Source organism: Camellia sinensis, chromosome 1, assembly GCF_055761805.1.
Source record: "Camellia sinensis isolate YWXY chromosome 1, ASM5576180v1, whole genome shotgun sequence".
Lineage (NCBI taxonomy): Eukaryota > Viridiplantae > Streptophyta > Magnoliopsida > Ericales > Theaceae > Camellia > Camellia sinensis.
In genome coordinates, this window is record NC_138961.1 from 239,857,565 (window position 1) to 239,881,215 (window position 23,651).

General features: G+C 36.1%; 1 pseudogene; it reads left to right on the top strand.

Annotated features, from left to right (window-relative positions):
* The first annotated feature begins 7,057 nt into the window (after positions 1 to 7,057).
* LOC145822905 (protein FAR1-RELATED SEQUENCE 5 pseudogene) lies at positions 7,058 to 9,314 on the top strand (annotated as a pseudogene).
* The last annotated feature ends 14,337 nt before the right edge of the window (positions 9,315 to 23,651 follow it).

The window sequence follows — 23,651 nt, forward strand, 5'->3', positions numbered from 1 at the left end:
CCCGGTACTAGTGCGAACACTCGGCCTTGCCTCACAGGCTCTTTCCCGGTAGCTTTAGGGTTAGGCTTTGGTGGAGCATTTGATGCTGCGCCGCTGGCTGCAGCTTTGCTATTGCCTTGAGGAGCAGAAGGGCAATCTTTAACCATGTGGCCCACCTTGCCACACCTGTAACAGGCTCCAGATAATTTGTGACAAACCCCTTTATGCTTGTTACCACATACAGAGCAGGGTGGAATGAACCCACTCCCTTGGCTGGGGCTAGTCATTGATCCCGTGTTCTGTTTCTTATTGGCTGGGTTGTGCTTGCCTTTCTTGAATTTGAAACCCTGCCTTTTACCATGCCATTCAGTTGTTGGTGTTTCAGATTGTTTCACTGCTGCAATGTTCGACTCGGCCATCAATGCCCGGTCGAGAACACCTACAAAAGTCGGTAATTTCAAAACATTTATCCGGTCAAGTATTGCCACATTAAGGCCACCTTCAAATTTTCTGGCCTTCTTATATTCAGTATCCACCATGTGCGGTGCATAACGGGCAAGTTCAGTAAATTTCGTTTCATATTCGGCAACCGACGTGGTGCCCTGTTTCAGTTGCTCAAATTCAGTCACTTTCCTATCCCTGACACACTGAGGGAAGTACTTTTCAAAGAAGGACTCCTTGAACTGAGCCCAAGTCATAACAGTATTTGTATCACGGATCAACATCCACCACCTTCTAGCTTCTTCTTGGAGGGTGAAGGTAGCTAACAATACCTTATTCGCTTCCGAGCACGGAAACACTTCAAAAAAATTTTCTGTTTCAAGCACCCAAGCTTCAGCCTTTAACGGTTCGAGGCCTCCCTGAAAGGATGGCGGTTTCATCTTGCTGAATTTATGGGTGAGAGCAATAATATCCCCATCATCCATATTCGCATTAGGTTCCGGCTGTACCGGAGGAGGAGGAGGAGGTGGGGGCGGTTGGTTCTGTTGTTGTTCCAGTCTAGCAGTTATCAGTTCTATCATTCTTTCCATTCTTTCCATTCTTGCCTCAGTAGACGAGGATTCAGGTTCATTTGCATTGTCCATTTCACTATAAGCAGTTATAACAGTTTTAAACATAAGCAGTCATTTGTTTAACAGTTTACCACGTCAGTATGTATTCAGTCATAACATAACCACACACTTATCATGCTCATGAGATGCCCTAATCACTTTTCTAGGACACCCTATAGCTCATTTGGACACGTGTGTGCGGTATAACTCGTGGTAAGTATCGCTCTGATACCACTCTGTCACGACCCAAACCCGGCCCTATGGGTTTAGCACCGTAACCGGCCAGTAATCCAAGATTACCGAAGGCCTGCTTAACAGTAATACAGCAAAACAGAGTACAGGGCCTGGCGGAAGCCAATACAGTAATTAAACAATGTCCAATGAGCTGTGACAGTCTGTATGCCAAAAAGATTTTTCATGCATTAATACATAAACAGTACAGAACAGTATGCACAATATTTACATTCATTCAAACTAGGGACTCTACCCTAGATAGCGGTGCAGTGGACAGTCAGTCTATACAAAACAGTACGGTCTATACAGAATTTACAGTCACTCAGTACAGGGACCTAATCCCTTTATAACAGTACAGTAGTCCAAACAGTATGGAAACAGACGGGGGAAAACAAACAAAACACCCCCAAGCCATAGCATGGCAACTCGGAACCTCGCAGTGAGGCACATAGGCTGGCTTGACAAAACTGGAGTTACCCTGACGCTCCTAGCTCCGATCTGGTGCCTGTACACCTACATATATATATAAGCAGTGAGCTAAAGCCCAGTGAATAACATAATGCGTAAAGGGGTTTAGAATGAATGTCCTTACAGTGATGAAAACAGTTCAATTCAATCAGTATTTCAGTTGTTCAGTACAGTAAACAGTCATATGTGGTACATCCATTAGCATAACAGTAACAGTAGGTCTTAAAAGACCGAACAGTAATGATGGCCATCAGTCAGTAAACAGTAGTGGTTCCACGAGGGAACCGACAGAGAATTCTGTCGCAGTAACAGTAACAGTAAACAGTAAGTACTAAGGATGCCACAGTACAGTTCAGAAATAAAGGACATACATTCATTCAGTAAATAATACCAGTTCAGTAAACAGTTCAGTTCAGTATTCAAAAGATATCAGTTGAACATATCTTTACACAATTGTTACTCACAGAGTTCTTGGCTACAGTATGCTAGAGCGTGTCTCCCCAGTTGCCAACCCTACACAGTTCACAGGTTGAACACACACTAAGCTACACAGTTGGGAAATATCATAACTTAATCCCTAATTTGCCTTGGTGTGTTCTACAACGATATCCTCATCTAAATGCCTTAAACTAGGCCTAAGAATACCTAGGATGGGATGAGGATGCAAAAATGCACATTTAAAAGCATTTTCAGGATTTTCAGAAAAACAGAGTCCCGCTCGAGCTCAGGTTTCCCCGCTCGAGCGTACAGGCAAACAAAGGTACTCGCTCGAGCGCAAACTTTCCCGCTCGAGCGTACTGTAAAGGTACTGGATGGGTGAAATCCCCGCTCGACGCCCGCTCGAGCTTGAGACATGACTCCGCTCGAGCGCCCAATCCTCCACTCGAGCGGACTGTAAAACAGTGCAAGATGCTGGAAGCTCGATTTTCCCGCTCGAGCGGCACTTCCCCCGCTCGAGCGGACGACGGAAATCTGGAAATCCCAGATTCGAGCTCCAGGTCCAAAACCAAGCTCAAAAGCATCAAAACCAATCCTCTTGGGCCCATTTTCTGGAAAACATTTATAAACACATAGGATATCATGTTTCAAAGCTCAATTTTAAGAAATCAAAGCCCAAGGGTGTTTAATTCAAACCCAATTTAAACCATTTTTCAAGCACAAGATGAACATGCAAACATGCATGAATTCAAACCATTTTGAAGCTTCAATTTGATGCTCTCAGGAGCCAATTCTTTTCAAAACATGGTGAAATCATGGACTTAAACATGATTATGAACATGCATGTAACCCTTTGCCATGAAAACAACTCAAACATCTACAATACAAACATGCATGCATGAAATGAGCTTCAAATCAACAACAATAAACCAAAATATGACTTAGTTCTACAATGAAGCATGACTCATGCAAGAACTAGCTCAAACACATCAATAAAGGTTGAGTTCCCTTACCTAGAGCCTCAATTCCAAGTGTAGGACCACAAAGCAACAATCAACCTTCAATTCTCTTCAAATTCTAAGCAATATTGAAATGAACTCAAGACTCTCACTTCCTCTCTCTCTAAATTCGGCTAGAACAAGAAGAAATGGCTGAGCAAATGTGTTTGGCTCAAGTATAATGAGCTCAAAGTGTAGAGGTAGTGGCCCACTCAAGGGCAAAACGGTAATTAAGTCCAACTCTTTAATTAGCATATTTTAATCTAATTTAATCATACCTAATCAGTTTTCAGGTAAATACACCACAAAATCACATAAATTATGATGATCATTAAACATCAATCAGTTTCTAATTCGGCCGCCGATAAGGCCTTCAATTAGCAGTTTAAACATATAAGTATGAACAGATAATCATACAATCAAACAGATAGAATGCAATTTAACTAACATATACTCAATCAATTCGGTTTCCAGTTTCAGTCAGTCAGTTCAGTACTTTTAATCAGTTCAATTATCAGTCAGTTATCAGTCATTATCAGTCTCGTTTAACAGTAATCGGTGATCAATCGGTCATTAATCAGTAAACAGTATGAGGGTTGTTACACTTAACTCGTGTAGGTTTAGGACCTCGATGTGAGGCACAATGGCTGGCTTGACAAAACAAGAGCTTGGGTCGGCGCCTCTAGCTTTGGTCCGGTGCTTGGCCACCTACATATATATATATATATATATAAACTGTGAACTATAGCCTAGTGAATAACAAATGTGTAAAGAGGTTAAGAATGATGTCCTTCAATTTCCAAAACAGTTGATTAGCATTAGAACATTTTTAATCAATATCATTTGTCAATCAATCATTCAATTCAATCAATTCGATCTATCATATTCACTTAGGTCATACGTGGTACATCCAATAGCAACAATACACTAGGTCTTAAAAGACCGAACAATCAATTGATGGCCATCATATAATAACAATAGTTCTAAGATTTGGAACTGACAGAGATCTCTGTAACAGTAGCAATATAAATAACAATAACAATACGCTATGGATGCCACGAATACAATTTCAAAGAGGATCATCATTCAATCGATAGGAAGTAACCATTTAGAAACAATATAATTTATTGTTCAGAGAATAGATACAATTTGAATATATCTTTACAGCATTGTTACTTACAGATAACAGGGCTGTAAGCAGGCTATTCAGCTTCCTTGAGGCGCGTACCCTACACAGTTACAGAACGAACATATACTAAATTACACACTCGGAATTCATAACTTGATCTTTCTGCTTGTGTTGGTGTGGTTCTAATTCATTATCCTCATTATGATGTCTTAAACATGGCCTAGGAATGCCTCGAATAAAATGAGGATGCAAAAATGTACTTAAAAATATTTTTCAAAACTTGCTGAAAATAGGGGTCTCGCTCGAGCGTAGCTTCCTTCGCTCGAGCGAGCATGCCGAATGTGAGTGGTCGCTCAAGTGTAGACTCCTTCGCTCGAGTGGTCTGCAAAAATGTGAAAGGTTTTGGTTGTAAGAAATCTTCGCCCGACGCTTGCTCGACGCTCGCTCGAGCATGAGACACAGTTCTTCGCTCGAGTGTAACTCTCGTCACTCGAGTGTACTTCCAGACGCACCAACACCTAAGAGCATGTAATTTATGCTCGAGCTAGCCTTTTGTCGCTCGAGCGAAAGTACGAAAATGAAGGTGGTCGCTCGAGCGTGAAATGCTTCGCTCGAGCGTGGAAGCAAAATTCTGGGTTTTCCAGATTTGCTCCCAAAGTTCAAACCATGGATTCAATATTCCAAAACTTATCCTTTTGTGACAAAATTTTGGAAAACACTTAGAAACTCATAACACATCATGGTTTAAAGATCATTTCATAAAATCAAAGCCTAAAAGTACACCAATCGCACACAAATTCAACTTAAACTTTATGATTGTTTCAAAAACATGACATACAAGGATTCTCTTGAACTCCATTACTTCAAAACATGATCAAACTTGGAAAATTGATAGAAAACATGATGATTTCCCATGATTAAACTTAATCTATGACATGCATGAGAAAATTTCATGAACACAACTTCAAAATTCCATTATATGGACATGCATGCATGAATTGATTCTCAAATCTACTCTTTAGGCTATTTTTTGACTTTAGTCCCTAATTTCCATGAACCCATGCATTAAACAACTCTATTTCACAATAAAAAGGGGGTGAATTTCTACCTTAAGTCTTGAATTTCCAAGTGTGGTAGCTCAATTTTGCAAGTCCCCTTCAATCTCCCCTAAATCTCAAGCAATTCTCTTGTTGAAATTGATTTCTTCCTACTCTCTTCTCTCTCACGTTTTATGCAAGAAGATGGAGGTTAATGGTGTGTCAAACATATATGAAGTAAAGCAAACAAAACAATGGTCTTGAAGGTATCCGCTTAATGGCAAACATGAAATTACCTTAGGTTGAATTCATTAGAATTATTTATTCTAATTTAATCATTCCGAACCAAATTTTAATTAAACCAATCATAAAATTCTATAAATCCTAATTAGCATATAAATTAAGTCAATTTCTGAATCGGTTACCGATAAGGCTGTCAACTCGCAAATCAAACTCAAGACATGAACAGATCTTTCTATATCCAACAGATAAGAATGCAATTAAAACAACACACTCGCATAATTAATTTAGAATTTCATCTTAATCATTTACTTATTATGCTTAATCATGAATTAGCATTAACCATGAGTCGGGGTTGTCACATGCAGTTCTCCGTTCGGTGCCCCCTTTCTTCATGGAAGGTGCAACGATACCTCGAATTGAAACCCCTCTGTGTGTCTCCCAATTTTTCCTGCCAATAAACATATGACTCACCTCAGATTTCACTCAGGATGCGATAAAATGAGATCTTAAAGACTGTGGTGATGCCAGTTCGCGCCCTCAACTTCCTCTTAGCATCTTCCTCTTCGTTGCGAGGAGTATTAGCTCAGTCATTTCCTCGGCTTTTGTTTCTGTCATTGTGGCTTGAACCGCGATGTTGGTCTCTAGCTCGGTTATTAGGGCAGTTATCCTCCTGCCGTACCAAGTGAACCTTTCCAGCCACACGTCTATCCGTCGCAACCGGATTTGCCTTCTCGGTAGTGGTGGTGGCATCATCTTCAACTTGGATGTGCTCGTTGATCCGCTCCATTATGGACTCCATGGTTGTGGGCTGATGCATTGTGAGCCAATCTCGTAGCCTATGCCTGATTGGTAGACCTCACTTGTATTAGGCGATCGCCAAATTGGTGGGGCAATCGAGGATCTCATTATAGGTTTCCCAATACTTTGCATTATATGTCTTCAACGAACCACCCGACTCCATATTGATGCCCAGAAGGTGGTCGACCTTCTTCGGTGTTCGAGTATTGGTCTTGAACCTAGTAACAAAGGCCTCCACTAGTTGTTGCCACCCCTCGATACTCCCTTCCGGGAGCCTTTCGAACCACTTCAAGCCCAGCTCTCCCAAACTTGCTGGGAATATGAGACACATCAAGGCATCGTTGTGCCGGTGGCTAACCAACTTGCCGGTAATGACTAACGTGCATGCATGGATCCATTTTGCCGTCGTACAGTGTGAACTTAGGGTTTTGGGGTTTATTACTCAAATTTAAATTTGATATGGGTAAAGTGTAAGGTCTGGAGATGCCCTAATCCATCCTTCATCCGCGTTACATTTACTATAATGGTGCAACAAATTTTTTGTAATTTGAATTGTTTCATTAGACAAGTACACTTTTGGTGGAGTGCATATTTCTAGAAAAAAATACTTTTTTGTACTTGAATTGATGTAGTGCATATTTCTGCAATAAATTATCAAAATTAAAAACAAAATTTTGTCAAATTGAATTCGAAACTTGTTGACAAATCCAGTGCAGGAATGTGATATAGTGCCAGGAATAACAAAGAAACATGGACGAGGAGCAGTCCAATGAAACTAGAGAACTAGTGGATTCTTATGTGTCTATGGAAGACGAAGGTGATGAATGTGTTGTTGTGGAAGATGTTGAAGCTTACATGGTTTTGGATGATGCAAAGAGTGCAGATTCCTTGAATCTTGAATATTCTAACTATCCGGCCAGTGCAATTGTAGAACCAACATTGGACATGGAGTTTGTATTTGAGGAGGACGCGAGGAACTTTTACAATGCCTATGCTAAGCAAACAGGGTTTAGTATTCGTGTGAACTTGTATTACTGTTCAAAGAAAGATAACTCAATAATTTCCCGAGAGTTTTGATGTTCTAACGAGGGTTTCCACAGAGACAAACGCGGGAAAAAGATGGATTCGGGAGAAGATTGTAAGAGGTGTGCCTGGCCAATCACTAGGGAAGGTTGCAAGGCACTGATGACTGTAAGGAAACGGGACAATGGAAAGTGGTATGTAGCAAAATTAGAGAAGAATCATAATCACGAGCTTGTCCCTCTGGGTTTGCAGCATTTTCTTCGATCTCATCAGCAGGAATTCAATCCAAAGCAAAGTTCAATGAACTCATTCAGCCCTCCTGTGTTCATCACAAGTACTTCCCCAAATGTTCTATCTGAAGATTGTGATAGTTTTGGCACGATTGTATTTGCATCACAAAATCATGTCAATTATATTGGTAGAGGAAGGCTAAGTACCTTTGGTATAGACACTCGAAGTCTTCTCGGGTTTTTCAAGATTACACAAGCAAGTGATCCTGCATTATATTATGCAATTCAGGTTGACGAAGAAGACAGGCTAAGCAGTGTGTTTTGGGTTGATACAAGGTCGAGGATTGCTTACAACTGTTTTTCTGATGTGGTAGCCTTTGATATGACTTACCAAGTAAATCAGTATAAAATGCCATTTGCACCATTTACTGGAGTGAATCATCATAAACAGTCTGTTTTGTTTGGATGTGCATTGCTCGCAGACGAGACAGAATTGACATTCATTTGGCTATTCACAACTTGGCTTGAAGCGATGTCTGGAAGGCAACGGAACTTAATTATAACTGATTATGATTCAGCCATAAGCAAAGCAGTAGAGAGAGTTTTCCCGGAATCAGGCCTTCGGTATTGCAAGTGGCACATCATGAGCAAAATGCCAAAGGAAATGGGACATGCATATAGTGCACTCCCAAAGACATTTCAAGTGGAATTTGATAAATGCATTAATAAGAGTGAGACACCTGAAGAATTTGATCTTCGTGGGAGTTGCCTCTTGATAGGTACAATCTTATAGGAAATGAATGGCTTCAATCACTTTACATTGATCGCAAGCTTTGGGTCCCAATATATGTAAGAAACACATTCTTTGCAGGAATGTATGCTACTCAACGAATTGGAAGTGTGAACTCACTTTTTGATGGATACGTAAATGCAAGAACTACCTTGCAAGATTTTGCAGAGCAATATGAGAAGGCTTTGGATGATCGATATGAAAAGGAAGCGAAGGCTGAGTTTGAAACATTTTACACGAAACCAATCCTAAAGACACCACTACCTATAGAAAAACAAGCGGTTGAAATCTACATGGGGAAAATGTTCACTACATTCCAAGATGAAATTTTTGAATCACTTGTTTTTGCTGTGAAATTAAGTAGAAACGATGGATCAACTTCCACATATGAGGTAGCAAGATTTGATGAGGAACATAAAGTGTTTTTGGTTGATTTTGATCTGTTTGAGCAAAAAGTTACTTGTAGTTGTCTGATGTTTGAGTTTGAAGGAATACTATGTAGACACGTGCTTGCAGTATTCAAAGCCACAACATCTTTATGCTTCGACCACACTATACGATGACTCGATGGACAAGAAATGCCAAGAATGAGGCAATGTTGGATGTACTACCCTCTGTTGAGACGCACGGAAATGCTCAGAGAGGCAAGAATTCGCAATACAATGTTTTATATCAAGAAGCGATTAACTGTGTGGAGGAAGGGATGGCATCAGAGTATAGTTTTAAGGTGGCTATAAGTGCCTTAAGAGAGGCTAGGATCAAAATTCTTGGTGCAAAGAAAATTGTTGTAAATGCCTTGAAACTTGAAACCACGGTCAGCACATGCTATCAAGATGAGAAAAAGCCTGGAAGTCAAGTAGACAACTAAAGCCAGAGAATCTTCTGTAGAAAGTAAAATACCAACATATATAACAGAGCCATCATCGAGCCTAAAATTAGGCTGTGCATGAGATGCAAGTGCCCAGGGCATCATTGTAGTACTTGCTTGTGGTTGAAGGATTCAAGTCCAGCCAAATACAATGATGGTAATTTTATATTATTCAAATTAACGTACTTGTTTATGGGCATTATCTGTTTAATACCTATTCATGGTCAATTTTCTTTTGTAGGACCTTCAAAGATTCAAAATAAAAAACTTTGCCTACTCAGCAAGTCCACGTTGACCATTTTACTATCTTTGTTTTCATATAATTTTATGAAGGCAAAAAGGTTCTTTGTGATACAAGTTTAACGGTGGTGGTCTTAGAGTAGTGTCGCTGTTGAGAGTTGTTTCTTTGAAGGGATTTGACATTTCCAATGTTAAATTAGTACTTTTATATTAAGTAGGTGTTTGGCATGCACTAAAAAAGTGTACTTTTTTTGCATACATACACTTATTTGGGTCACATCAATCAATTTCTATCAACATCTCTTTTTTACTTTTCTACCAACTTTCTCTACTTTTTTACACATTTTTTTTAATAAAAAGTCAAAAAGTGCACTTATTTAGAACATTTCAAACCACTCCTAAATAGAAGAAAGATTAATAGTGTGGTCTGTATGCTTCCAAGCTTGAGTTTTTTGAAGTTTTGTTTCTTTCTTGGATGTTTCAGCTATTGGATGTTTTATATCAGGAATAGATGATTTTGACACAAATGATCCTTAACCTACACCGCCTTGAATCACCACCACCCACCCTTGATGCCATATACCCCCTTCTCTACCATACAATCAACCCCAACACATTGAAGGTTGACCTTCTTCACCCCCTGCAACTGGATGGATGGCCTGTTGAGGTATTTCTTAAATTCTTTTGTAACATCTTTATACTAATACTGCTTTGCTTTTGTGCTATTCTGTTTCCCATATTCAAATAGTTTGGATCCACTTCTTCTAAAAATGTTTATGCCATTGCTGTCTCTATCTGTCATGGTACCTGCTTTTCTCACTGTAGTGTATTCTTTCCCCAATCTTTCTCTCAAAAAAGGCATAGAGAAAAAGTGATAGAAGAAATCAAAATAAAAGAATCCTACACACTGTTACTTTTCCTGTTGTATGCCATTAATGTTCGCTTAATGTTTATGCCATTGCTGTCTCTATCTGTCATAGTACATTAATGTTTATGCCATTAATGTTCATTTTTTGTTTCCTTGGTGGTATGTGAATGCAAGAAAAATGTTTGTTTTACTGATACTACATCTCTTCTGGGTGGTTGTGTAGACTAATGTGCTTATGTCGGGACACTGAGGCCCTGTAATAGGAGCATTGTGATTGTATTTCTTTTATGACAGGGATCTGTGGTGAGTCCAAATGTTACTGACTTTGCAATGTTGTGGTCATGATACAGAGGGATTATGTGAATCTATGGATAAAGCAATTGCTAGAATTGAGGTAACTAATTTGTTTCCATTCTATGATTAATTGCTCCCACCCAAATGTGCTCGAGTTTATGGGCTTTCTCGGACCAAATTCAACTAATGATAGTATCTAGTGGCAACTGAATTCAGTATTTGAGTATTGACTTGCTTAAAAGTAGTTATATTGCTATATGCTTTGATAGCTTTCCTGTTGGATTGAAACCATAAGTAGGAAGGACCTGCTTCTTGAGAGAAGGTAGGCAGGTCCATCTTGGTGGAAAAGGAAAGAATTTTAATGTAATTTATTTTTCCAGTCATTGTACTTTTACTTGCATTATATTTTTAACTTTGTTTTCATAAAAAAGGGTTTCTTAGAGGACAGTATATTGTGCAGTGAGAATATGCCCATTGAAATATCTCAAGCTATAAAATTATGTTTCCAGTTTTGCGGCACAAATCACGATTCGCATCTCACCAAATGTTGCTGGCCATCAGGTGCCATAACAGCACTGTAATGGCTGTTATGGTTGAGATTTTCAATTTCAATTATGGGTTCGTAGAATTTTGATCGATGGATTAATGTTATGGGTTGTTGGATCTATTTGAGTGTTGGGTTTGTTTGGGTGTCTACATTGAGACTCTAGTCCATCAACTGTTTCAAATGCTGCAACAGAGCCTAATCGAACCTGCATGAAAATGAAATTAATGGTTACAAATCTATGTTTATACAAAGAAGGTTTGATATATATATATATATATATAATATACCTTTTGGACGAATCCCAAGCCTGTGGAAATGGCCATGGATGAGTCAGTTCTTTAACATTCCATGAGAATCCATGTGTTTTAGCAAGAAAAATCCTAGATTATTTATACTCTGTTTGGATTGATAGTTTTTGGTGAGAAAAGGAAAGAAAGTCTGGGAAAAGAAAAATCTCAATCAACTGTTTGCATAATTAAGGGTCTTTTTTATTTTTTTATTTTTTTTTAACACAATTAATGGTTGGTTTGTGAATTGATTTTTAGTAATATTTTAATTTGTAGACTAATGAGGAACACTGTTGGAAGTGGATGTTTTTTTTTTGTATTGTGGTTTAGTTTGCAGACTAATGAGGAACACTGCTGGAAGTGGATCATTCCCACTGCAATTGCGGATGCACTGTCACAAGCATGAATTGTCTTATTGAGATTGTCTACATCTCAATCCATTCAGTTTCCTTCAATTTGGTATGGCCATACTCTAATGTGGAACTTGTGCTGAGTTAAAATGTGTTTTTGTTTCCACTATTAATTGAGGTGGAATTTCACTTGTCTTGTGTAATTATTATTTATATTATGTGATGCAGTACTAACATAAAAATATATGTACTTGTTCCCCAACAGAAACTGCACAATGCAATTGAGCTGGTAAAAACTCCATTAACAAAGTTGGCTTTCCATTGGCTGGAAATTAAACATATCATAATTTAATAATTAGATAATGTAAACATATTTATAGAGCTTTAGGAGGGATGCTGGTAGTAAAGATATCTAAGTTTTCAAAGGGGGCATTGATTCCAAAAACTCAATTGGGAAATTTACAGTTTTCTGGTTTTTGAAATTTGTGATTGTTTTGTATCACCACTTACACAGATACTCACAATTGGTTCCTTGTTTAAAAATAAGTATTAAATAAATAATGAAGCTGAATAATAGTTTACCATGTATCCCTTGAATCCTTGATATTGATATAACATGGTGAGGAAAAACTTGGTAATATATAGATAATATAGAGATGTTTGAAAAATCTCTGTATTATGATTTAGTTTGGCAGGAAAATGAGGAACACTGCTGGAAGTGAATCATTGCATGTGTGTGTTTAATTATTGTCTTCTAAGAGACTGTTTTGGTGAATAGGTGATTGATGGCTTGTGAATATCTTTAATTTTGGGGAGTTGTTGCAATTTCTTGACATTGCTCTACATATGTAATGGCAACAAACTTTTTTTGGTTTTTTTTGATATATCAAATGTAGGTTTTTTGTTTATAAACTATACCTAGTCTTAATTATTGTGATTTTGATGAAACAGCTTTCGTATTGCTAGACACAGTGCCTGTACTGTATTGAAGTACGAGGACCAGGTTGATTCATTTTCAGAGAAAACAATGATCGAGATCAAGAAACAGTATGTAGTGTTTGATGCCAAGGTTCTCAGTAAAATTCCAAGAGGACCATTGAAGGACAAGAAAAAGGGCTTAGGGAAGCCAAGGTAATCAATGTGCATTAGACATATGGGTTGTTGTAAGTTTGTGGGTGATTGTCGTGCCGTTTTGCTTGTCTTTGTTAGTTTCATGTTTTCATTTTGTTATTTGCTGTTTCGACTTTGGGTTCACAATTTGGATGTATTTGGTTATTTTAGTGAGTTTAGCCTTTTAGGTTTTATACACTGCTTCTAAAAGCAGTATCAGCAGTGATTTTTTGCCTACACATCAACTTTAAGTGATTTCATATCAATGTTATTAGTTTGTAATAGTGGTGCCTGAAGGATGTCTCTTGTAAATCTGTAAATCTTATTAAAAAAAATATAAATGATTTTCATTTATTTTTGTCGTTGCAAATTTGTCGTTGCCAAAAAGTAAAGCTTTCTCGACAAATAACTTATCAGTAAATATGTTGTCAAAAGTTTATTTTTGCCCACTCATATTATATTGTTACAAGTGTATTTTTTGCCAATGTCAATTTGTTGTTGCCAAAAGTAAAGCTTTATCGACAAATAAATCGTCGGCAAATGACAACATTTACCGACGTAAATGTGTTGTCAAAAGTTTACTTTTGCCGATTCATATTGTGTCGCTAAAAGTATATTTTTTGCCGACGCAAGTTTGTATCGGGAAAAGTGTCATACGATCATTATATTTGAACTACTTTTATCGACGCAAGGTAAATTGATGAAGACTTTTACCGACGACTATGTTTGTTGCTAAAGACATTACTTTTACCAACGCAGTGATAATTTTGTCAATAAAAACTTTTGCCGACTCACTTTTTACCTACGGGTTGCCGACGTAGCTCTCTGTGTCGGCGAAACTTTTTACCGACAATTTTTCCCTTGTAGCAACATATTTTGTTGCGTTATGAAAAATGCAATTTCTTATAGTGATAGCAGCACTCCAAGTCCGCCTAAGACCCTCCAATCCAATTACTAAACTGAAAATAAGCTACATCCCATTTTTTATACTCCCTTCATACAATGAATTTCATTGGCTATAGTCATGAGGTTGAGAGGGGGATTTCCAATGAGAAGAATATGAACCTCAAATGAGATCGATAAAATAAAATAATAAATAAAATTATTCATAGTTGCGACACATACAAACGAAAAAAAAAACAAAAAAAAAAAAAGAAGAAGAAGAAAGAAATTGCCAAGTTGAAGTAGCACAGTGCTCTCATTCGGTGTCACTGACGCAACTGTGCCTAGCTTTTACATTGTGTTTAGTTAGAAAATTTGGAAAGAGATTTAGAAAGGGAAAGGAAAAAGAAAAAAGGTAGGTAAAATGTGAATAAAATATATATATATATATATATATTTTACCTAATTTCACATACATTTTCCCTTTCATTTTCTGAATCTTTTCTTAAATCTACCAATCAAACACAACGTTAAGTTTGACGAATTTGAGAGATTCTTGATTTCAATGTTTTGCTTTATTGTATGTAACAAAAAGATATCCCATCTGTAAAGGTGAAAATAATGCAAATTATATTATCTTGTATTACATATGAAGAAAAAATAAACAAACAAGCAAATAAAGAAAGAAAGAAAGAAAGAAAAAATGCCCCCCTCCCCCCCCTTTTTTTCTCTCTCTCTCTCTCTCTCTCTCTCAATAATAGTGTTATGTTTTGTTTTATTTTTTTTAAATTTAGAATATTGAGAGAATAATGTTCTTTCATCATACAATAAGATACTTATTTTATTGTGTAAAAAAAAAAAGAAAAAATTAAAAAATGTGTAGTTGTAGTGTTACAAATTTTCTCAAATGCTACCCAAATTAGGGTTTGCATTTGCATGGTCATTTTAGGTTTTGACTTAATTTGTATGGCGTGTTTACGTTAGAGAAATGAATGGATCTTTTAGTTAAACTACACAACATACAAATGCATTGTATTTTGTGCACTTCTCCTAATTTTTTATTTATTTATATGTTTTCATATTTAGAAAGATGACGTCCAAAGCTTTCTAAAATTAACTATATTAAAATAACTTTTCTTCGCCATTATGCTTATTGTAAGGACATAATTTTTGAATGACAAAATGTGGTCGAGGTGTCACCGAAGTACCAGCCGAGGTGCCACGTGTCCTGGTCATGATGCCGAGATGATCTCGGCTAAGCCGAGGTTATCTGCGAAGATGTCAGAATCTGAGATAAGCGGATAAGGGACAAGAGTCCTAGAATAAGAGAAGACTTCAGTTTGGGTAAAGATAAGACTCTTAGAGAGTTTATCCTAATCCTACTGGGAGTCCAAGATTAGCAGTAATCCTAAGTCCATTAGAGCTAGGCTTCTATTAGGACTAGGATTATGTTGGCTATAAAAGAGAGGCACCCTTATGGGTCTAAGGTATGTCTTTGAGGCTTTTGATATTCTGTCTAGTGAGTAAAGCACTATTGATTATCTTTGAGAGATATTGAGTACTGACTTGATCGTCGGAGTACCCCCGGGTGGACGAGCCACCGCCGGAAACTCTTCTTTCTGTTGCAGGTCGTTCGGACTTAATCTATTCTGCCGGTGTTCTCTAGTTGAGTACTAAGTTGGGCTGTGTGATCGGAAAATCGCTCGCAAACTTATTATGTTAAAAAGAATGAGTTGATTACAACAAAAACTAGACCATGACATGTAATTTTTTTTGCGTAAATTGCACTATGATTGATGGATGTATATTCAGTTGAATCAAGACATATGAACCATTGCAAAATAACCCAATAAAGTCAACACAAATAAGGTTAGTCAAATCTACCTAGCAGGATGACTCAAGTCATTAGCCTTGTTAGGTAACTCTGTTAAGTGAGAGACCTATTATAAAAACAGTAATGATATGTTCTCTAATTTTGGAGTTCTAATTAAGTTCTAATGATGTGCAAAATTCAAAAAAAAAACAAAAAAAACAAAAAAAAAACAATGCCAAAACATCACACCAATGAGTAGAGCCCATACCCTAGAATCCTTTAGAGCTCCCAAATATTTTTCTTATAAAAATACAACCGAAAGTCAAAAAGATAAATCATTCATTTTAACACTAACTTTCAATTTGAGTTATCTCTCATTCTCTCTTTCCCCTTCGTGGTCTTAGGGATTAAGGAGGAGCCATATAGTCTCTATTTATCACAAGTGATTGATCTCTGTTCATTTGGTAAGGAATCGTTGCATCATCAGTGATATATTTTTATTGATAAAATTACTTTTATGTTATGTTAAAATATTGAAATTATCAAAAGAAAAGAAAATGAAATTATTTACACACATTCATTCTTATAAATAACTAAAAAATTGAAATTTTGACAATTATTTATTCATTTTGTCAACTAAACCAAAAGAGGGAAACTTTTCTCACTCCATTTTCTTTTCACCTATATATAATAATAAACAAAGGCCACCATATGTAATGATTTTCAAAATCTATATACATATATATTTCACTTGTTGAGTACCTACCTGTCCCTTTTGCTCATTCACAAATTGTAACGCCCTCAAAATAATAACGTTAAACCCATTAAATAAGACATGCATTGATATACAAAAGTTCCACATTCATTCATTCATGAGAGTTTCATTACATAAGTATTACATGTTAACAACAAAAGCAAAATGCCCTATGGGCTTACAACTTTCCAAGTTAACACTTGGTTACAACAAAAGAGTACTAACTCATACACCTTAAGCCCTTGGCTTGAATTTACATGTAATACATCAAAAAGTAAAACGACAAAAGTTGTCCGGCTCTAGCCTCCCAAGCTATGTCCTTGGAGGTGGCATGCTTCCTGTTCCTGAAAATGATATTCCCATATAGGGTGAGCCACAACCCAGTAGAAATATACTAAACCAACCATGAACAATGACTAAAAGATTAGCAATTGATAGATGGCCAACACTGATACAATCACATAAATCACATATTTATGCCATACGACTTATGAGTCCAAATTACTTTTCTTTTTCCCTTTTTCAACAGATAGGCATATAAGCACTACCCACATTCTCTAAAGATATGTATAACAACAATATCCACACTTCACAAAGATAAGCATATTAGCTCTATCTTCACTTCTCTAGACAAGCATATGAGCTGTATCTACGGAGTTCATCCCCTATCTTCTCCCAATACTATCCGGTTTAGAGGTACATCCCCCATCTTCCCCTAAACCGCGGAGTACATCCCCCATCTCCTCCTCTACACATAACGTATACAAACACATTGGTTCTATATACAATCACACAATACATATAATTAATGTATTCTATCAACCGTCAACTTCTATGACACGTTCCATTGATTAGTTTCTGTTTGCCTAATCATCATGCATTGTCTACAACAATCACGACTATCCCCCACCGATAGCCCAAAGCAGTTATTTCTAAACAGAAAATAAATGCACAATGGATATTCAATCAACATTCCATTTCCTCATTCCTCACAATTAATTATCCCAATTAATTAAACAATGTAATTAGGTCAATTCCCATAATTAACATTTCAACCCTTAGGTCCCATTTTCATCAATGACTTAACATTTATTCCATTTCTCTATGCCAAACATGCATTTAGGTTTATTATGAATAAAACCTCAACTTTTGTAAAATTACACAAAAGCCCCCAAACTTTCACAAAATTACCAAACTAACCCCAACATCTCAAAATGCCAAAATTTAAAGACAAAATCCATAGAGAGGAGTAGGATATCCCTACCTCGAAGTTTGAGCCAAAAAGGAGATGAAGACTCAAAGATCAACGTGCTCCAAATCCCAACTTTTTCAGATTAAATCAAAGCCCTCAACGCCCTCTATCTTTTTAACAAAGGCCCTAGGCTAGATTTACACTCTAGAGAGATCAATTCTTAGAGAGAATATAAGTGTAGAGAGAGAGGGTCTCGGATCTAGGTTTGATCAAAAAAAGAATGTGAAAAAGTGATGTTCAAAAACGCTACTGTCCGCTGATATAAAACACGCTCGCTCGAGCGAAGCCTTGGTCGCTCGAGCGACCAGACACAGAAAACTCTCGCTCGAGCCAAGAAGCTCTCGCTCGAGCCAAAAACTCAAAAGTACGCTCGAGCGAAAGAATGCTCGCTCGAGCCAGCAACTCAAACCTTCAGGTCTGCAACCAAAAGCACGCTCGAGCGACCAACTCCTCGCTCGAGCGAAGAACAAACCAGACCGCTCGAGCCAAGAAAAGCTCGCTCGAGCCAAGAAACACAACCCTCAGGTCCAGAACCAGGTGCAAGCGCTCACTCGAGCGAAGCCACTCTGGTTCGACCCACCAGACACGAACTCAACTCTCGCTCGAGCGACAAACTCCTCGCTCGAGCGAAGGTCCAAAAATCTGGGCAGCAACACTAGGCTCACAAACACAACCAACCTGAAACAAACCTGCCCAACACATCCTATAACTCAATGTACAAAGTAAAGAGGATGCAAACAAGATAATAAACAACTACCAACATCCACGGACACATGTCCGGATCACTGTACAACAAGGGTAAACCCGGGATCGCTATACAAATATTAATTTTAAATCTCTCATCAACAATTTATATATATGAGGCACATAGAAAAGAAGCACATGGATGTCTTTGGTATTTGGTAATAAATTGTCAAGGGGATATGTGTGCCTAATTTTCTTCATCAGAAGTAAAAACAAAAAAAGGACGACTCGATGACCAATTCCTCTTCGTCTCCTCAAGAATTCAATATTCCAACTTCCTAGCACTGGCATCGCAAGCCAAGAATTCTAATTCCCAATTACCTCGCAATAACATCCCAACCCTATCAACATTTTCTCTTCAAATTCTGCTCCAATTCCACCATTGAGATTGAAATTTATGTCGCATTTAGAATTGTAGAGGAGAAAAAAATAACATAGAAAAATCACTTTCCTCTTTCCATTTTATTTGTCTTTTCTCCTCACAAATTTAATAGTCTTCTAACTTCACTATTCTTAATTAGGAATATAACTTGGGACAGTTCAATCCAAGCAACTCTAATCCACAGAATTTTAAGACTTTTGGTTGCGAATTGGACTAAAATTTAAAAACTCAATTAATTAAATTTGGACAGAGCCTAAGCTCTGCCAACCCGACTAACTTGACCAGACCCCAATTCTATTGTTGATATATATTAATTATACAATAAATATGAAATATTATCAAATATTGATTTTTTTTTTTAAATCTTTCTACAATTCGAATTAAACCATATCACGGTGTAGTATATTTTGTTACTTGGTACATATGACTCAACCAAAATTTTATATTGTGTTTTATATTTGTAATTTTTTTGAGATACATATATATATATATATATATATTATATTCAAAAGGTGCAATATATTAGTTTTGGGCAATTGAAGATAAAATTGTGTGTTTAATTTTGAATAGCTTGAACCTAAAAACAAGCAAGTTCAGGCAGGTGAAAAAATTTTGAGATAGGTAGGGGTGTAAAAATGGCCCGAGGCTAGTGGGAGGCCCGAAACCCGTCTGAGGCCCAATGTGGGCCAGGGTCCAAGCCCAGCCCAATACCTTGTGCCTGGACCTGGGCCCTTCATTTGAGGCCAAACCCGACCCAAAAAAAAATCCAGGCCCCGACCCAGCCCACCCGATGGTCAAATTTCAGAAAATAAAAATAAAAAACAACTTGCAATGGTTAAATAATTAAAAAAATACAAAAAATAAAAGATTGATTTGGCAAAAATTTTTAAAAAATAAAAACAAAAACAAAACAAAACAAAATAACACAACAGCCAATGTCATTTCCTTGCAATGAATGAATTAAAAAATATATATATATATATTTCAACCTGCTACCCAAAAATCAACCTAAGAAAGGGGTGAATTAGGTTTCTTCAAATTAAAATAAATAATCTCCAATAAAAATTACAAACTAATATGTCAATTAGAACAGTAGGAAAATTAGATAATTATCGCAAATAATATTAGATAAATATGGCAGTGCAAGCAAGAGCTCTGTTGCTCTATATGTATAGCAGAGCTCAATGCTCTGTTCTTTCTGACATGGCCCATTCCTTCTTTTCGTTCAGGAGATGGTCGTTGTGAAGTTAAATTTTGAAAATTAACTATTGTAGCCGACAGAACTGAAGTCGTCCTCCCATACGTCTGGCCGGACAACCGCCAGGCCAAATTTCCTTTCCCGACCAAAAACTTGTCTAGCCGGCCAATAATAAATATGAATGAAAAATATATATATATATATATATTCAAATGGTCATATTACCGTTTACTACAACGGTAATACATATATATATATATATATATATATATTATAAATTTACTTCACTCTTCACACTACTATAAATATCCTCCCTTTTCCAAAATAAATCTCACAAATAATTCTCTCTCTCTCTCTTAAACTCTCTTAATCTCTCTTAAACTCTTAATCTCTCTCAACTCTCAATTAATTTTGAAGTGTCATCCCTAAGTGATAATTGCAATTGTGCAACAAGAAACTTTTATTAGAAAAAACTAATTTTTGTATCGCATTCCCCAGCCTGTAACATTAATTTGTTTAATTAAATTTACTAGCTACTCATTTTTTTCATTAATTATTTGTGCATATATATTAATTATTATTTTTTACTTGTTGTATTTACACATTATTTAAATTAATTGTTAATTCTTATATACTGTTTTACTTACATTACTATGGATCCTAATATTCCTAATGTTTATGTCAATGTTGATACATATACTACACAACATGAATCGATTGATTCTCCTTCTAATATTCCTTTTCCAATAGTTGGATTATCATCTAGGGGCACAACTAGTACTGTTTCAGAACATTTTGGAAAAAATATCTACCAATAATCCTGATGGTACAATTGCATTTAAAGCAAAATGTAAATATTGTGCACATTTACTTAGTGCTGCATTTGCAGGGGATATATGTTTCATCCTTGCTATGCTACGCATTAATACTGCAAATCAATTTCTCTGTTCTTACTTTTTTGACACATCTCTCTCATATATATAAATTGCACAAATATGAATCATAAATACATACATACATATATATATATATATATATATATATATATAAAATGGAAGAAAATCATATATGAATCCCCAGAAAATAATATATACAAATAAATGTGATTCACTATCAAAGAGGTCCTATTTAATTTATATATGAATCCCCAATAATCTGAATCAAATATATATATATATATATATGATTCTTGGGTTAGATTTGTTATTGATTTTTGAAATGGGTTTGATTCTTGGGTTTGATGATTGATCTGTTGTAGTTAAATTATATATATATATATATATATATATGTATATAACAACAAGAAATGACAATGATGATGAAATAGACCTCGTCGCCACCACAATCTTGCCTTCCCGCCATCGCGTCGCCGCTGGACTCACCGTCGCCCAACATCCTTTGCGTTGCTCCGCCAGCTCTTTCGTCTCTCAATTCGCATTCGTTTCTCCGTCTATCTCTCAGTTCCTTACTCCGACTTTCAGTGGCCTCTCTCATCTCTACCTCTCTCTCTCTGCTAGGGTTCACTGACTGAAACAGATCGATGATGCAAAGCAAAGAAGATTAATAGAGGAGAAAAGTGGGGGAAATGAAAATTTTGAATTAAAAAAAAAAAAACACTAAACAAAACGACATCATTTTAGGCAAAACGATGTCGTTTTGGAAACCACCACAGGAAACTATGGCAGGTGATCTGGACTCACATAAAACAGTGAAAAAAGCTAAAAAGTCAACTTTTTACTTTCTTCCAAAACACCACTCATTATATCATATATATTTGTTTGGACTAATCATATAAAATTTTAATTGGGCCTAACAATGATTATATATATATTAATTTGGCTCAACATTTTTTTTAGGGGCCTTTTAGACTGGGTTTCACACAATAAAAAAAGATTGGATTTTGAACTTTTAATCTAATATAAAACTAATAAATTTGGGACTTTATTTTAGACCAAAATTTGGGAGCCCTAGGCACAAGTCTTAGTGGCCTTAGCCTAGGGTCGGCTTTGTTTCAAGTATGATTCACTATAATGTTTCCGAGCCATTTCCATTGTGTACCTCAATTATTATCAAATGCAGACACTTTTAGATCTAAATTATATTAAATTTTCAAACTCAATTATTTGATAATTAATTAGAATTTCCAAGATAACTCTCTTTTATATATTTTATAAGCATCTCATTTACATATTATTAAAACATCAACCATTTCTGTACATATATTTACACAATTATTAAATTTACACATTATTAAAACATATATTTACACAATTATTAAATTTATATATCATTTTTAAAACATCAACGTTTTCTGCACATATATTGCACTTTTCTATTCATAACAATTTTCTTGACAAATTTTAAGTAAAGTTTTTCTTCAACCCCTAGGAGGGGAACACCCATCACAAGAATTTGGACAAGTTGCATTTCAGTCTCCACCCCGAAAGTCATCTTAATTATGGAATTTGCTTTCCTACCATCTAAAGAATATATGTACTAATTAATGTATTAACTAGTATACTAAAAGATGATGTGACATAATTTTAGAAGTTTTGAGTATTTGTAATTTGTATAATAGGTAGGGTCAGTAATAATGGTATAACACTAGTTGGTACACTAATATGTACATTAATTGATGTATGTAGCACCACCATAATGTAAACTACCACTTTCAATTTTCATTTTAGGACTAGTTTTGTTTTGGATGAATTACACTTTTTTATTTTTTTATTTTTTATTTTTACGTTGGGCTACTTATTTACTTTAGTCCCTAAAAACTTTTTTTTTTCTCACTTTAGAGTAAATTTGAATGAAGGACAAGGTGAACTTTTACTCCAAAAAGAGTAAATTTACTTCGTTGACATGGAGTAAATTTTTTACTTTTAAAAAATTTATCAGTCTATATATTTTTTTCTCTGATTTTGATTGAAAGTATATGGACTGAATACTGATTTCATCAGAGATGCTTGACCAAATACAAAGTAAAATCCAACGGCCTAGATTCATCGACCTTCGTTCTTGGCTTTTGATTTATTACAATAAATAAATAATGTGCATAATCTATTATTGACGATTCTCTATAAATAAACAGTCAGTTTATATATAGTGATGAGTCATCAATATTTCAACTTTAATGCATTATTTTATATATATATATATATATATATATATATGTATGTAACAACGTAGCTATTATTTTTCATATGATTTGATTTTTCATAGTTAGGATAATTTTTTTGAAAAAAACTTTTTGTTTAGTATTTAACGGGACACAATTACAATTATTAGGCTAAAGTGAACAAGAGAAAAGCTAGTCCACTTTCTATCATGATGTATGCCCGAGGAAGGTTCACAGTAATGTGTGTATGTTCTTTTCCGATTGCATGCACTTCAATTTTTATCAAAGGTCTTCTATATACTAGTACTAGGTCTAACTATCTATTCAGAAGTCGAGCAACGTACCAACAACGGAATGACTTTTCTACAATTAACAACTTAAATCATACTCGCTTCAACCCCTTAGAGCATCTCTAATCGTTTACCAAATTTTTCACCAAATTTCAGTTAAAAAAAGACCCATTTTCTCATTTTGATACAGACTGCTCTAACGGTGGGCATCAAAACAGGGGTCGACCGGTTGGTC